The sequence below is a fragment of the Eurosta solidaginis genome, chromosome 1 (assembly GCF_040869045.1).
Source record: "Eurosta solidaginis isolate ZX-2024a chromosome 1, ASM4086904v1, whole genome shotgun sequence".
In the NCBI taxonomy this organism is placed as follows: domain Eukaryota; kingdom Metazoa; phylum Arthropoda; class Insecta; order Diptera; family Tephritidae; genus Eurosta; species Eurosta solidaginis.
In genome coordinates, this window is record NC_090319.1 from 116,255,754 (window position 1) to 116,272,905 (window position 17,152).

Below are 17,152 nucleotides of genomic sequence, written 5' to 3' on the forward strand. Positions count from 1 at the left end.
TCTAAATATTCCCTGGTTTTCCCACGGATTTTTTTATTCCCGCGGAAAAATTCCTCCAATTCTTTTCTCCTAGGGCGAACAATGATTAGAGAATAAGAATTTCGAATTTTAGAAGTTAGCTGTTTTGCCAATTGAAATTTTTTTGTGCATTTTTATTTTTGGTTAAGGAATTGAAGCGTTAAATTGTGTCTGCGAATTTGTTTAAAACATGTAATAAAATATATGCCCCTATTAATCCTGTTTGGTATTACTTATTTCAGTTGAATTGATGTTACCAACCTAAAAAAGTGATGATTTGACAGATAAATGAACAGCTGATCAATTTGTCGAGGAAATTTAAGCATTTGCAAAAGTAAATTTTTGATTAATAGCAAAATGGATATTAGCTTATTAGATTTATTTTATAACGACGAAAATGTTGGTAACAAACTGACATGTCGCGAATATGGAAAAAATTCACTTGATCTTGGAACTACCAAGCACCAAGTTAGAAAACGTTTACGTGACAAATGGCGAGCTTCTTATGAAGTTAATTTGTAGATTCGTAAGTTATTTTCGGTTATGTAAGGGAGCATTTTGCTCCTTACTACATAAAATGAAGGACCATTTCCCCAAACGCGTTCGGGGGACGGCTGTATCCCTATTTTAAAGTTATACGCCACACTCCGATTCCTTGCTGATGGCAGCTATCAAAAATGCTGTGGAAATAATTTTGGTCTTGGACTGGTTTTAGATATTAATGAGGAGTATATTTGTGCGAAGTGGATTAAAACCCAAACAGCAAAAATTTTATTTTACTCTAAAACAGGATTCCCAGGAGTAGTGGGTAGTATCATTTGGCCTCAAGTTCGCATAATTTCACCTATTTTGGGTACATCTAAACTGCGGTTTGCTTCATCCAACTTCCAAACGTCAAAAAGTTGTTCAATGTAGTCCTTGGTTGAAACCTTGTTTTTTCTATAAATTTGTACATAATTGCTGATTATAAAGTTTGTTTAAATTAATTTTAAAAAGGTTTAATTACCCGGTCTCAATTTTTTAAATTTTTTTCCGGCAATGTTTTACAAAACGGTGCACCATCTAATTATCAAAGGCGGTATCAAAAGAAGCTTTGTGACCTCCGTTTTTAGAATCCGGAAGTGGAAATTAAAAATTTTGTTTCTGTCAAAAGATGATTACAAAAACCCATAAAATGGGCACAAGATGGTCCGAAATATGGGGCCCGATCCATAATTTTCTTTTGCACAGAACATCTGACTGCTTTGGCGGCCTTCGGCCGCGATTTGTAAAAATACCACTGGGTGGGACACCTTTCTGCATTAGTGTGTACAGCAAATTTGGCAAAATACAACAACCACATGAAAATTTTGACCGATTTTTACTTATATCTTTTGACAGAAATTAAATTTAAAATTTTCGCTTCTAAAAACGGAGGTCGAAACGCGTTTTTTGATACCACCTTTGATAATATTTAATAAAAATTTGGTGGCCAACCGTCTGGTAAAATGTTACATTTTTTCCAAATAACTCCAAATTGCTAGTAATCAGTTGTAATCATGAATCATGACTTGTAATTTTTTGAAGTCTTTGACAACTATACCAACACAAGGTTGTGAACGGTACTGCCACAAAGAGTTGAGTTGTAAACCGTAATAGGGGCATTACTTGTTGATAATCGATCGACTTCCATTATGATAGGGGGTTTGGGCTGTCAAGGCCGTGGATGTGGTCATTGTGCCTGAGTTTACCTAGCATTATGTTGGCTTTTATAGTTATATATTTTTTTTCGTGAACGTTCAGTTTGGTTATTTTGGTAATGCGGAATAATTATATTTTTTGTAATTCGCATTGCCAGAATTTTTTGGGTAAATCGAGTTATTTCTTAAGTTCATGTGTTGTATCTCTAAATAGGAAGCATAGGCTGCAGGTAGTGTTTCACGATTTGGATTACTAGCATCCTTGAAAGTTCGACGAAAACATCGAGTGCCCTATTCCTGTAGGTATCTATCGAAGCGCTTATAATTTCCTCTGATTGTACTTGAGCTTTTATCTTATTTATTATTAGTGAGAGCTGGTAATTAATCCCGGCGTAAAATTGGTCTACTCCACAATTTCTCTGGCTTTAAAGTTGTTAGACCATACTATAGAGTTCTGAGGTCAAGCTTGTCAGCGTAGTGTAGGGATAGGCAGGGTTTAATTTTTTAGCAGTCGTCATTAAAAGCGTTGTAAGAGATTAGGGCGGTATCCGCCAGGCCTCTTATTTATATGTTGCATTATATCACGAAAGATGGTTCTGTTTTTGACTACCTCGTAATCTTTTAAAATGGATTATACACTGGAAATCCATGAAATGTATTGAATTGGATTTCGATCAAAAATCTGCAAATCATTCACACAGTCAGGCAACCTCCTCATTTCTTTGAGTTCTGACTCTGTTGCTTGCGCAAGAGGTGCGGGGTTATTTTTTGGGGGAGCCCTAATTCTTGTTTCTAATTCTCCTATTATGTTGTCCACTGCCGTCATCTGCTCGATTTGCAAATTGAGAGCACCAGTTAACTGTGTAATTTACTCTTCTATATTTTCCATTTTTTGTTTGTTATTTTTTTGTGATTTTCAAATAAAAAATCAACAAAATAATTTAACTATCTTTTTACTCAAAAGTTTAATCAGTTAATGTCTTTTAACTTAAATAAATTCTGATAATTTCTTTATATTATTTTCTAGTTGACAAATTCTTATTACAAAATTCACTCACAGTAAAATGAGCACCAGCATTGGAGTAATGCTTGATTGTCGTCCTGATGAATCCCCTTTAAGAATTTTATTCCCCTACTCGTGGTACAGGAACGGCTTTCGAGGCGATTGATATTGAGATTTGAGGAATTTATTCTTTTCATAGTTTTTGAGGGTTTATTTACTAGTTAAACTCAATGCAAAAGGATATTTGTATCCTTTACGTGATAACTTTTTGAGGGTCTTTTATAGTTTCACTCAATCGACCAGGATGTATCCGTTTTAAGGTACAGAGTTTTTACTAGTTTCACTCAGTGGACAAGGATAATTTTATCCAGTTTTTGGATGTTTGTATCCTTTTTTAAAATTACTTTATTGCAATATACTTATATTGCGCGCCAGTTACTGCCCGTGTGCCGTCTATAACAAAATTCAACTCAATCTTTACATTTATCAACTGAACCTGCTTCATATTTATTTCATTCTTCATTCAGCAGAGCTCACAGAGTATATTAATTTTGTTCGCATAACGGTACCCCGTAACGGTATAAACTAATCGAGATAGATATAGACTTCTATATATCAAAATGATCTGGGCGAAAAAAAGAAATTCATTTAGCCATGCCCGTCCGTCAGTCCGTCTGCCCGTAAACACAATAACTTGAGTAAATTTTGAGGTATCTTAATGAAATTTTGTATGTAAGTCCTGGGCACTCATCTCAGATCACTATTTAAAATGAACGAAATCGGACTATAACCACGCCCACTTTTTCAATATCGAAAATTTCGAAAAACCGAAAAAGTGTGATAATACATTACCAAAGACGGACAAAGCGATGAAACTTGGTAGGTGGGTTGACCTTATGACGCAGAAAACAAAATTAGTAAAATTTTGGACAATTGGCGTGGCACCGCCCACTTTTAAAAGAAGGTAAATTAAAAGTTTTGCATGCTATAATTTGGCAGTCGTTGAAGATATCATGATGAAATTTGGCAGGAACGTTACTCCTATTATTATATGTGTTCTAAATAAAAATTAACAAAATCGGATGATGAACACGCCCACTTTAAAAAATAAAATTTGAAAAGTAAAATTTTAACAAAAAATTTAATATTTTTACAGTATATAAATAAATTATGTCAACATTCAACGCCAGTAATGATATGGTGCAACAAAATACAAAAATAAAATAAAATTTCAAACTGGGCGTGGCTCCGCCCTTTTTCATTTAATTTGTTTAGAATACTTTTAATGCCGAACAAAAATTTACCAATCCTTGTGAAATTTGGTAAAGGCATAGCTTCTCTGACGATAACTGTTTTCTGTGAAAATGGGCGAAATTGGTTTGAAGCCACGCCCAGTTTTTATACACATCGACCGTCTGTCCTTACGCTCGGGCGTTAATACGATAACTTGAGCAAAAATAAAACATATATAAATAAATTAGCGGTACCCGACAGATGATGTTCTGTGTCACCCTGGTCCACATTTTGGTCGATATCTCGAAAACGTCTTCACATATACAACTAAGGGCCACGCCCTTTTAAAACCCTCATTAATACCTTTAATTTGACACCCATATCATACAAACACATTATATAGTCACCCCTGGTCCACCTTATGGCGATATCTCGAATCGTTCCTGAGATGGTCGGGCTAGCACCTTAATGGTGCTGTGTTACCGGAGCGTACCGGATCTGTATCCGGCAAAAGACCATCACATCGATAACACTCCCCAAAGCCTTCTGGAAGTAACTTTGTCGCTACAACAACAACAACCAAATTTTCATATTGCAAAAAAAAAGGTATATTCAAATAAAACGAATTGATAGCTGAAGAAAGATAGCAAAGGCAAGTTGCTCTCCTTTTTAGTATTACTATTTGTATGTAACCATGAAAAAGACAATTTTGTCTCCAAAGCTCTCAGCTGAGTATGTAATGTTCGGTTACACCCGAACTTAGCCTTCCTTACTTGTTTATTACAATTTTGCTTACTTGCTAAATTCCAATAATTCTTATTCCTATGCTTTGTTTTTGTTGTTATACTTGGAAGTCGCAGCGGCCTTTATTCCGTCGCGATCGCTTCCGCTTAATTTTTACGGAATATTGCCTAATGATCAATCTTGCGAATAGAGCAGGTAAGTAAATAAATTGGAGCTTTTCATATTTTAACGCGATCACTTCCTTTAGCAATAAAAAATGTGAAGTTGCTGTTGCAGCATTTTTCTGAAAACTAAAGTTAATAACTTATATGCCCCATCTGCCTCTAACTGGCCTGTTTGTCGTATTTGCTATAAGGAGGATAAAAGAAACTGGAAAGTGCATTTCCATTGCATGAAATTTAAATCTCCGGTTTGTGATTCGCACACATGTAAAGTGTGTTTCAAATGCATAACTGAAGAAACACCAAGAGACTCCACGAACTAAAGACTTATATGAGGGAGAGCAAGAGGTAAAGACTTATACAGAAGGACCAAAGTAAGAGCGGAACAACGTCTGCCGAGTCTGATAGTTGTTTATAAAATGAACATTTTTGAATTTTCAAGATCTAGTTGACATATGACGAGACTATCTTCATTTTCGTACTTAACTCCTAATCGCTAATTTTATAACTACATTTCCTATAAAAATTTTCTCCTCGATAATCTGCAGTCATGACCGAATCTTACAGATGCAGGTTCGTTTTTCATAGAAAAAGTCCACCAATAGAGTGTATTCTCTAATTGGAAGCACACAATAAAACAGAAACGTGAAAATTTGACAGAAAATAATCTAGTTCCCAGGGATGGAATATATGTAAATGCGTAGATTATCTACTGACTATTTAAATATTTCTAAGCGGGGTCGCACCTCGGCAGTGTTTGGGGCGCACTCCGAGTGTATTTCTGCCATGAAAAGCTCTCAGTGAAAACTCATCTGCTTTGCAGATGCAGTTCTGAGTCGGCATAAAACAAGTTGGTCCCGTCCCGCCAATTTATAGGAAAAATTAAAAAAGGAGCACGACGTAAGCTGGAAGAGAAGTTCGGCCTAAGATTTCTTTGGAGGCTATCGCGCCTTACATTTATTTATTTATGCATGTATACTTCCCATATAAATTTTCCCTTCGATAATCGGTAATTATGATACAATTTTAGAAATGCGTACTTCTAGATGTAAGGTTCCACTTGTATAATCTAGGTCCCAGGGATGGAACATGTGTGATGTATATTGGAACAATTTTCCGTCATCCCTTGTCAATTTGGTTTCGAGACAAACATCAATAAAACTGTTAGGGTCCTTCACATACAAGCCAAAGGCCGACGTCTCAACGTACTCGAAAACATGGAAATCTACAAAAAGAAAACATTCAGAGGAACACAAAATCTGACATAATATTCGAACCTTTAAAGCTGCGAGTTCGGAATTTTATTGCAACAATTTTTGAAGCCAAAAGGGTCTAATCAGCGAGACTTCCTACGAACTTAAGTTTAGCACTTTATTGTACTAAAATTAAACGGGCTACAAGACTGCATACTCGAAAAAATTCTACATGTTCTTTTGGCCGAGCAATCAACGTTCGAAATTTTATTGCAATAATGTTTGGAAATTTTTGCAATAATTTTTGGAAATTTACAGTTATTTTCCATCTGCAGTAAACATCCTTTGAATTAGTTGACTAACCTGCATTCATTTAGACAGGAATCATTTCAAACTCATTTACCCAGAATTTACAATAAGTAATTTACATTAACCTTAATTATCTCAATTCAACGTCGATGTTACTTAGATCCTTTTGGTTCTAAGCCCTTCCTATATGATGCGCAACTACCCACAAATGTTGCACCTAACCAAATATGTGCCTTTTTTTCGAAAAAGCCATATTATCTTTTGCAGCAAATGCAGCGAAAATTAAATTTCGAATTTTTTCGTGTTTTTCTATTTTTCATAAATTATTGAAAATAATTTATTTTTAATTGTGAAATAAGCAAACCGTTGACTTATTTTAAAATTCGAAAAAATCATTGGAAGAAGGCACTCATTTATAACGGTTTCGCAATTTGTGTGAAGTGAAGTGTTAAGACGTGCTACTTTTAAATTTTTTTGCTAATTGTACTTCACTTCTATCAGGTGAGTTTTTACTAATAATTTCGTGATAAAAGTGTTTCAAATGACTGTTATTCTATAAATAATTGATAAAAATACGTGATAACAGTTTAAAATTAGTGAAAATATGTATCTATTTTTGTAAATACACCTGCCCGGATACTGGAATAAAAATAATAGTGTTTTCCAGAATCCGGACAAAGTGTCCGGTTACTAGAAATAGTTAACAACCGCACAATTCTAGTATCCGGACATGTTGTTTCTTTAGCGCTTTTTTTTTATAATATTTGTTTATATTAAAATTAATTATAGTATGTGTGATAATCCCAATTAGACTGGCCGAGATTAAGTGAAGGCGAGAGGTGCACATGATCGACCAAGCAGGAAAGGCGTGGATTCAAGCGCGGGCCTGTAAATTGTCTAAGATTATGTGTAGGTCTTACAATCTTAGACAAATACAGTTTATTCTATCATTAAAAAGAGAAGATTGTAGACTCATGACGGGTATTCTGGCAAGACACTGCCTTCTGGCGTCACATGCCTTTAAATTAATCTTGGCCAGTGATAGCAGATGTAAGAAGTGCGGGTTGGAGGAGGAAACGATGGAGCACGTTCTGTGCTCGTGCCCTGCGCTTGCCAGGTTAAGACTCCAGCTATTAGGAGTGATATAGCTGTCAGATCTAGAAGCAGCAAGTGGCTTAAGAGGACGGAGTTATTTTATAACATAGGTCCTGGTTTTTTAGTTTGGTCGTTAAAACAAACTTCTGGTAACACTACGGACTCATTCAGTCTATGTGAGGTCCTCATGGACCGGCCAGTTCAACCTAACCTAACATATGTGTGATAGTCCCTAATCCAGGGTGTTATACGGACCGTGCCTATTGGACGATTTGCAGCCAGGGGATATATTCGGCTGTATTTGAACGGAGCCTTCCCGACACCGGACCGCCTCGGGAAGTAATGATGGCCTTACCACAGCAAGGGGCGCTGTTGCGGCGGACGGTTTTTATCCCCATTTTTAACATTAGACCGCTGAGCCCGCCTTGTGAGCAAGTGGTCGTACGACCAAGATGAACTCAAAAATTTTAAGAGAAAGTAAAGATGCGAAGGAAAAAGCGATGGCGTCGCAAGCCCGAAAAGAGGAAATCGCTAACAGCGATGATTAGGACGTGGATAGCGATGATAGTGTGCAGTGAGTGCGCTCGGTAAAGGAGCGGCATACTAGTTCGGACGAAGAATTAAGGTTAGAGCGAGAACAACGAGATAGGGAGCTTAAGATAACTCTCTCAAAATATTGGGCTGCATTAAGAAATATGCAGCGCTTGGGCCCAGTGGTTCACCCAACCAACGATGAGAGCGATCGCTTGGCATGGGCCCGTGAGAGAGTGGAAGAATGTCGAAGATAATTCACAGACGAAAGCTTTGCTGCGAACAACCCTCAATTTTGCAACCGGATCGAAGAGGAAGAAATCCCTAGAGTCAAAAGGCAGCGATCGACTGACCTTACAAGCATGCTTTTAAGAGGCATAATGGGGAAGGTAAACGCTGCAGTCCAAGAACCGGGAGGTGAATTAGCTGGAATGACAGAAATCAAACCTCAAAATCTGCAAAGCGGATCGAAGATGGAAATATAAGCACTGGAAAGACATGTACCCCAAAAGTTGTAATACAGGAAGAGGAAGGCAATAATAGCTTAAGAAGGCACAAGGGACATAACAATTAGACTGAAGCTTAATCGATGACACTAAAGGGAGCTAACGCTGAGACTCCTGTTTTCACCGGGAAGAAGATGAGCGAAATTGCGAAGCAGTCTCTGACTGTGGCATTTGTGCAATGTTTAATTAATACGTAGGTATGTTTTCAGCTAAAATGTATTGAAATTGATGAAATATTTATATTTAAATTTTTTGTTTATTGAAGTTTTGTGTGTTTCTTTTTTATCTAAGTATATTTTAACTGAAAATGAAAGAATGTTTTTATTTGTTTTTTTGAATGTTTAAATAATAAGTACCTATGCAAGTCAATGGAATTAATGAAGAATATTTATATTTTGTTGTTGTATGTATTTGGTTTAAGTATTAAATAAAAATAAAAACAACGTTATAAAACGTTGTAAAACGTCACAAAACAATTATTTTTATTTTAGATCATAAGTGTCCGGTAACTGGAATTTTACTGTCCGGTTTCTGAAAAACCTGTCCGGTTACTGGCAAATTCTGACTTGTATCAAAACAATAATTTTTACAAAAAAATAGACAGTTTTCTATCGAAGTCACTAGTTCTATTAGATTTAGAATTAAGCAATAGTCATTAGAAAATTCAAAGTTTTTTAATATCACTTATAAAATGTAACCACGAAGAGTTCAAAAGCAAAAAAAAAAAAAGTTAAGTGGCCGGTTACTGGTACATCTACCCTAGTCTGACTTTTCCCCAACATTCCAACACAGCTGGTACTTGAAATTATACGGAACAAATGGTCCCTAATACAAAAACATACCAAGATTCCAAAACAATTTTTTATGGAAATTCTACAATTTTGTATTGAAGAGAATAGGTATTTCAGGTTCAACGACAAGATATCTTCATAACTAAAAGGAATGCCAATCTGTCACTAGTAATCGCGGACATAATAATGGAAGAGTTATTAGATCATTGTAGTAGAGAAAGTTAGTCGTAGACCAAGGGTAATTACAAAATACGTTGATGACCTCTTTGCCATTATACACGGGAACGAGGTACAAAGTACTCTCAATGCGTTGAATTCGTTTCATAGAAATATTAAATTTACAATAGAGCTAGAAGAAGACGAAAAATTAGCTTATTTTTTTTTTCTTTATTGACAACAAAGTTTAAAATTATTACAAGATTTCTCAAAAAAAGTGAAGTTTTTGCGAGAGAAAATAGCTTATTTCTATTTTACTCTATTTGTTATCAATTGTTATGAGAGGTTACAATGAAAGACAGCAGTAAGGAAATAATAATAATTTAATTAAAACTAAAATTTAACTTAATAATTTCATATTATATGAGTATAATTAAAAATATAGTGTAGAACGTACTTTGCATCTAGATATTAAAATCAAAATTTGTAAGAAGTAGCCGTTTGACCTCGAATTTAAAGCATTGCACATTTCTTGCATTTTTAACTCCAACTGGAAGTTTGTTGAAAAGTTTAACACCATAATGTCTTAGTGATTTTGCATATCTTTCCGTTCGAAAGATATGTGGTTTCATATTTATTCTAACTCTAGGTGTATATTCTGGGGTTGATTCTTCTGGAATGTCTAAATTATTTTTAATTTTATAAAATAATATTAAAGTTTGAAGGATGGAGTTCTTGCGTACATCAAGCCTGTCTTGGTATAGGAGTTCACTTGCTGTCCTTAGCGGCAGATTTAAAATGGTTTTTATTATTTTATTTTGAATTCTTTGTATTTCATTTGTTAGCAGTTCGGAACAAGTGTTCTAAATTGGATTTAAATAATTAATATGTGACATGACCAATGCGTTGTACAGAAGCCACTTGTGTTTTTGTGGAATAAGTTTTCGATTTCTATAAATAGCAAAATTTAGTGGTATTAATTTCATTTTCAATTTGTTTATATGTTCTCGCTAGTTTAAATTGGCATCAAACCAAATTCCGAGGTACTTTAAATTGTCGACTCTCGAAAAAAAGCTGCCCTCCAGATAAATTCCCTTCAAATTATTCAAACTGGGTATATTTTTATAATTGTTGAATATTATAAAGTTAGTTTTAGATAGATTAATTTTTAATAAATTATGCTGAAACCATTGTGAAATTAACTTAAGATCTCTTTGCATATTAGCCAAGAGGTCATCGAGGCTATCAGTAGCATACAAAAAGGTCCCGTCATCGGCATAGAATTGCGGAATTCCATTCAAGTCAAGTTTAAATATGTTGTTTATATATAATAAAAATAATGTGGCAGCTAACTTCGATCCTTGTGGAACGCCAGATTTAACATTTTTAATTGAGCTTTTTGTATCTTTGATTTGGACAAATTGTTTTCTATTAGTTAAAAAGCTTTCGAAAAGGTTAATAGCACTGCCATTAACTCCCAACTCCTTAAGCTTTTGGATCATAATAGAGATATTTACTGAGTCAAACGCTTTGCTGAGATCTATTGAGAGCATTGCAACATATTTTTTCTTATCTAAGTTTTCGTATAAAAATTCTGTGCAATTGATACTGGCAGAAAATGTGCTCGAGTTTTCGGTGAATCCAAACTGATTGCCGCTTATTATATTGTTAGTTTTAATAAAATGTTTGAGTCGGTTCAGCAAAGTGCTTTCGAAAACCTTATCGATTGCACTCAATTTTGTTATTGGCCTGTAGTTTGAGCAAACCCCCTTGCTTCCAGATTTGCGAATGGGAACTACAGACCCGATTTTCAATTCATCTGGATACTGACCGCTCTCGAAGCACTGATTTATAAAATTCGACAAGGGACCAGATAACAGGTCTTTATATTTCTGTAAAAATTTTGTTGAAATTCCATCGGGCCCGTTGGCCGACCTTGGGTTAAGGCTGCAAATTGCATGGATTACTTCCTCGATATTGCAGTGACTCATATCAAAAGGATGAGGGATTTCAGCCTCGGGCTCTGGGGAGTACTCAAAGTTTTCCGGAGTGTTTGTAAGGTTTATAAAACAGTTATTAAAAGTATCGGCTATTTCAGAATGTTTTGTTAAGACTTTATCATTGTATTCTATTTGTGAGATTTCCAGAGACGATGCATTCTTTTGCCCAAATATAATCTGATTAAGAACTCTCCATATTTTAGCACTAGATTCGATATTTTGTTCTATCTGGTTTCCATAAAACTCTTTTCTTGCTCTGTTTAATTTATTCCGCGGCAAAGTTTTCAAAGTTCTAAATTGAGTTTCGAAACACAAGTTATTCTGATACTTCTTCTTCAATTTATAATAAAATTTATTTCGCTCTTTGATTAAAGATAAAATTTCGTTATTCATCCATAGTTTTTTAATGTTTTTATTTGATTTTTGACACATTTAGTGCAATTTTCAATACTTATACAAAGCTGCCTATGAAAGTCTGAAAAGTTTGTCTTATTTAAAATAGTATTTAAATGGTTATTAATTTCAAACCGGGTGTAATCAAAGACTTTTATTTAATTTTTTTGCTGTTCAAAGTTTTGTATATTATTATTCACAGTTAGTGATAAAAGTCTATGATCAGATAAAACATTGTCATCTAACGATAAAATATAAGCGCATTCTACTAAATCTGTTAGAGCATGATCAATTATAGTTTTTTAACCATTTCCTTTTTTAGTATACATCTCGTGATTCAAATTATTTAAGAAAAGAAACCCTTTGCTAAATACGGCGTTCACATAATTAATGATGTCGTTATTTGAATTTAGTAGGTTTAGGTTAAAATCACCAACTATGATGGATCTCTTATATTTCAAAACATCACTGTAAAACTTTTCAACGAAAGAACCAATATCGGAAGCGCAGAATCTATAGATACATGATACATGCATATTTGCTTTGATTAATTTTACGGTCAAAAAGCTGCTTCCTTCATATTCAATTGCATATACTAATGAGGATGGAATAGTTTTATGTATGAAAATGGCGCATCCACCTGCTCTATTGGATGTTCGATTTGCAAAATAACCATTATAATCTCTCAGATTAAAATACTTGTTTTCATTTTCATATATCCATATTTCACTTAGCGCTATTATATGAATAGTTTTACCCTCGATTAATTTTTGGTGAATCAACATATGTATCTAACTCGTTTACCTTATTTCTAATGCTTTTTATATTTAAGTATAGTATATTAATATTGTTATTATTATTGTTGAATACCAATTTGTTAACGTCATTGACGTTTAAAGTTGCATTATTTATTATATGTATAATGCCCATTTTTGAAATAAAGAATATACAAAATATAAAAAAAAACTTAATTCTTATCTTAATATATAAAAAACACGTGTCACACAATTGAGGCCAATGGACTCCTAAACTACTGAACCGATTTTGAATTTGTTTTGCACCCCGTGTGTAGTTTGATCTAACTTGAAATATAGGATAGGTGACTGGGTGACTAGGGTCTCGAGATATAGGCCAAAACGTGGACCCGGGTACCCCTAGAGTGTGTTTATAGAACATGGATATCAAATGAAAGCTGTTGATGAGTGCTTTAGTAGAGGGTAATTTTCATACCCCTGGGTGACTAGGGTCTCGAGATATAGGCCAAAACGTGGACCCGGGTACCCCTAGAGTGTGTTTATAGAATATGGATATCAAATGAAAGCTGTTGATCAGTGCTTTAGTAGAAGGTAATTTTCATACACCTGGGTGACTCGGGTCTCGAGATATAGGCCAAAAGGTGGACCTGGGTACCCCTAGAATGTGTGTATAGAATATGGATATCAAATGAAAGCTGTTGATGAGTGCTTTAGCAGAGGGTAATTTTCATACCCCTGGGTGACTAGGGTCTCGAGCTATAGGCCAAAAAGTGGGCCCGGGTACCCCTAGAATGTGTTTATAGAATATTGATATCAAATGAAAGCTGTTGATGAGTGCTTTAGTAGAGGGTAATTTTCATACCCCTGGGTGACTAGGGTCTTGAGATATAGGCCAAAACGTGGACCCGGTTATCCCCAGAATGTGTTTATAGAATGTGGACATCAAATGAAAGCTGTTCATGAGTGCTTTATTAGAGGGTAATTTTCATACCTCTGGGTGACTAGGGTCTCGAGATATAGGCCAAAACGTGGACCTGGGTACCCCTATAGTGTGTTTATAGAATATGGATATCAAATGAAAGCTGTTGATCAGTGCTTTAGTAGAGGGTAATTTTCAAACCCCTGGGTGACTAGGGTCTCGAGATATAGGCCAAAACGTGGACCTGGGTACCCCTAGAGTGTGTTTATAGAATATGGATATCAAATGAAAGCTGTTGATCAGTGCTTTAGTAGAGGGTAATTTTCAAACCCCTGGGTGACTCGGGTCTCGAGATATAGGCCAAAACGTGGACCTGGGTACCCCTAGAATGTGTGTATAGAATATGGATACCTAATGAAAGCTGTTGATGAGTCCTTTAGTACAGGGTAATTTTCATACCCGTGGGTGACTAGGGTCTCGAGCTATAGGCCAAAAAGTGGACCCGGGTACCCCTAGAATGTGTTTATAGAATATGGATATCAAATGAAAGCTGTTGATGAGTGCTTTATTAGAGGGTAATTTTCATACCTCTGGGTGACTAGGGTCTCGAGATATAGGCCAAAACGTGGACCCGGGTACCCCTAGAGTGTGTTTATAGAATATGGATATCAAATGAAAGCTGTTGATGAGTGCTTTAGTAGAGGGGAATTTTCATACCCCTGGGTGACTAGGGTCTCGAGATATAGGCCAAAACGTGGACCCGGGTACCCTTAGAGTGTGTTTATAGAATATGGATATCAAATGAAAGCTGTTGATGAGTGCTTTAGTAGAGGCTAATTTTCATACGCCTGGGTGACTCGGGGCTCGAAATATAGGCCAAAACCTGGACCTGTACCCCTAGATTGTGTGTATAGAATATCGATATCAAATTAAATCTGTTGATGAGTGCTCTAGTAGAGGGTAATTTTCATACCCCTGGGTGACTAGGGTCTCGAGCTATAGGCCAAAAAGTGGACCCGGGTACCCTAGAATGTGTTTATAGAATATGGATATCAAATGATAGCTGTTGATGAGTGCTTTAGTAGAGGGTAGTTTTATACCCTGGGTGACTAGGGTCTCGAGATATAGACCAAAACGTGGACCCGGGTACCCCTAGAATGTGTATATAGAATATGGATATCAAATGAAAGCTGTTGATGAGTGCTTTAGTTGAGGGTAATTTTCATACAAAGTGGACCCGGTTACCAATAGAATGTTTTTATGGAATATGGATATCAAATGAAAGCTGTTGATGAGTGCTTTAGTAGAGGGTAATTTTCATAGCCCTGGGTGACTAGGGTCTCGAGATATAGGCCAAAGCGTGTACCCGGCTACCCCTAGAATGTGTTTATAGAATATGGATAACAAATGAAGAGAAAAGAGAGGAGATTGAGAAAGAGATAAAATGAGACGAAGATGGAGATAGATGAAGAGAAAAAGACGGAGGGAGGAGTGAATAAAAGGATTAGGAAAAAGTGAAGAGGGGGGGAGGGCAGAGTCAGACGGAAAAAGCTTATTTAAATGTATGCAGATTTGCCAAATTTAGGGCAAGACAACGTCTGCCGGGTCTTCTAGTATCCTTTAGTAATTACCTAAATTTTTTTATTATCGTCCAATTGTTTTGTTTGTATTTAGTTTCACTCTCTTTTCGAACAAACACTTTCGCATCTTTTACCTACACGTATTTATAATTCTTCTTATTTGCTTCGATTTTGACCTTCTTCCAAAGATCGCTAAGCTCCTTCTCCAACAGCTGATGAAAGTTTACGTTTTTCCCCTTCATATCTACATTGGTTAGAATTTTGTTTACATCTATCCGCCCACCTTTCTTCCTAAAGTCAAAGCATTTGGTTTTGAACTCAATATTGCTCATTTTAACCACTATGGGATATGTTTTAACTCTTCTGTTTTCATTTTGAAAGACATCGATAATGCTATCATTGCTAATATTTGCATTGACTTGCGCACCAATTTTTATTACTACATTTTTTAAGTCCATGTCTACTAGCTTTGGTAGATTTGTTATTATAAGATTGTTTTTATTTTTATCTTGTTTCAATTCCATTACGTTTAATTCTAAGTTTTTCATTTTCATTTTGACATTTTCACCATTTGTTTTAAGCTCTTTCAATTCTTTCTTTATTTGTTTGTTTTCTTCTGTTAGCCGGTCAATTTCTCTTCTGAGAGCATCAAAGCTGTCACTGATGTGCTCTTGCTACTCTTTTATTTTTTTCATCGCTCTTTCTTGTATTTTAAATTCTTTGTTTAGTTTTCCTATTATCGAAGATAGGTCAACAGAAGTAGTTTCATTATCACTCGAATCACTTGAAACTGAAATGTTTTGTTTCTTGTTGTGTTTTTTTTCTTGTTTTTGGCGCCATTTCTTTAACTTCTTTTGCCGTCTTCAATTTGTCAGCACAAAAGTTTAAAGTTTTATTTTTATGTTTGTGATTATAATATTTCACATCCAATTCACTCTTTCGAAAAGGGCACCCAAAAAGTATGTTTTACACAGATTGGTAAATCTTAAGGCCTCCAAAAACTTGATTTATAATTTATTATTTACTGAGCTTAAGTTTGCATCCTCTCACTTGATTGACATTCGTTAATTTAGATTCAATGGTAACTAAAGAAAGGAACCGTCTAAAGTTAAGGTGGTATCAGAAACCAACATCGTCAGGACGAATCATTAACTTCCACTCCAAACACCCGAAGTCGATAATAATGAATACAGCAATGAGCTCTATAAGACGAATGTTGCAGATATCAGACATAAAGTACCACACTGAAATTATAGCAGAAGCAACCTCTTTACTAAAGGATAATGATTTTCCAGAAAGTATCATAAAAGCATTGAAAAAAAATCTAAATCTATAAACAATCAACGCAAGCCAATACAACCTATACTATTTAAATCAGTAACGTATGTACCTCGATTACACAGGCCGACAGTATTTCAGACCCAGAAACCAAACTATATATTTCCGAAGATTTATGATGCGCTGAATTCAAATTTGGCCTCATAACTGCTCTATCAGCTCTGGTTTTCGAGATTAGTACAAAAAACACCGTTTTTGACCATATTTGAGGTTATTTAGCCTTGCAGATGTTTTCTCTCACTAAAATTAAAGGATGGCATCTTTAAATACAAGTCACTTCTTTCAAATGGCGTTGAGTTTGCTCAAATATCATTTTTTTTCGCTGAGATATTGCATTTTGAAATTTTCATATTTCTAAATTTTGCTACACCCTACACCGATTGAGGTGTCAATAAAACGATGTCCACCATACCCGAATGTGAAAAAAGCAACGTAATTTACAAAATTCCATGTAATGGTAAAACCAATGAACCATGTAACACCATTTATGTAGGGACAACTAAGGCTAAATTAAAAACCAGACTGGCGCGAAACAGTGCAAATTTTCGCACATTCAAAAAACAGCACTCATGGCCCACTGTAAAGCTAGCGGCCACACACCAACATTTGAGAAAGCAAGCATAATCCAACAACAAGAGAACTATACCAAACACTTTACATTGGAAATGCTGTAAATCATCAACACACTGACGGACATTAGACTGAACTACAAAAGCGACACTGACCACTGCGCGCACATCTACAAACA